At 54.5% G+C, this 1,375-nt stretch overlaps 1 protein-coding gene across 1 annotated transcript in view; it reads right to left on the bottom strand.

The window, feature by feature from the left end:
* The window catches only part of LOC102765165 (cytochrome P450 26C1), a 27,610-nt gene that overhangs the window by 20,897 nt on the left and 5,338 nt on the right, over window positions 1-1,375 (bottom strand). The window lies entirely within an intron of this gene.

A 1,375-nucleotide genomic window follows, 5' to 3' on the forward strand; every position in this document is an offset into this window, starting at 1 on the left:
TCCTTTGTCTGAACTAAAAACTGCCTCCCTGTCCTATCCATCAGCTGCACAGTGATAATGTCCAGGCCTGGTCGTTACACTTTAAAAGGTGCACATGAGAATTAAACTGGAGAGCCCTTAACATGTGGGAAACAGCTTTCATAGTCCCTCTGTGCACCTCTGGCTTTTACAAGTGTCCTGCTCTTTGATATGTCTTTCTACCATCATATGTCTGACTATCCTGCTTCCCTCGCCTGAACAGGCTCTAGGTGTCTCCTAGGAGGCGCTCAGACAGGCAGGGAGAAAATCTTAAAATCGTGGAGGAGCTCTCTCTTTCTCCTCCCTGGGCCCTGTAGACTGCGGGATGGCTAAGAGCCGTGAGCGCTGCTCACCCTGGTGGGCCTGTGTTCCTCTCCCCGTTTCCCTGTGGTATTGTAAGGCACCCCGACACCTGCAGAATGAAGTCTGAGTTCCAAGATGCAGCATCCAAGATCCTTCTAATCCACCCACCTTTGTGGGGGGCTGTCCTCTCTCTGTGGTGTGCTGTCCCCATCCTCACCCTTCACTTCTCCAGCTCAAATCCCAACCCTCCAAAATGTTTTGCTGTCATCCAGGACTAAAGATCACCCTCTTCCTCACACCACATTTGGGATGAGGTGTCTGTCGGGGTGGCCCCCTTTCTCTCCATGATAATCTCCTCCAGGGCAGAATCCCAGTCCCCATGGTGCCTGGATTCCTGGTATGCAATGACCAGGGATGTCTGCAGTTTAAAGTAAGGGTCAGGAGAGGAGGTGCCCATTCGGCCTGCAGCCTCCGGGGACTGAGCTGGGGAAAGGGAGGACGGCAGCCACTGCTGGATCCCGCACACACCCTGTTTGGCCGGGTAGGGCTCCACTCCTGGATGCTGCCACTGTGCAGCACAGCCCTGCCCACCTGGGGTGTAGGAGCAGGAAGAGATGGAGACAGCTTCCCTCCAGAGAGTAACCGGAAGCCTGGAGTGCGGTGGAAAGTGCCCAAGGTCTTGCAGAGATGGAGCCTGGCCTAGACCTTAAACTTCTTGCCCAGCCCAAGCCAGCCTGCTCAGACCATTAGGAGATGCCAACCCACATTCCCATGGTCCTGTGGAAACTGGCCTTAGCAGAGCCCTGGACAGGTAACAGTGATGGTTCCTTAATCTTGTGGAGGAGTCAGAGGGGTGAGGTAGGGGACATTGTGGGGTGGGGTGTGGGACATTGTGGGGTGGGGGTGGGGGGTTCTCTTTGTTCTCCACCCAGATCCACTGGCTAAGGGGGGAAGGGAGCGGGTGCTGAGCAGGGGAGGGAAAAATTTTTATTGTCAAACTTGGCTCTAATTTAGTTGACGGACCCATACAGCTCCAAAAGCAGAGTATATGGGG

The sequence above is a fragment of the Myotis davidii genome, unplaced genomic scaffold (genome assembly GCF_000327345.1).
Source record: "Myotis davidii unplaced genomic scaffold, ASM32734v1 scaffold271, whole genome shotgun sequence".
NCBI lineage: Eukaryota > Metazoa > Chordata > Mammalia > Chiroptera > Vespertilionidae > Myotis > Myotis davidii.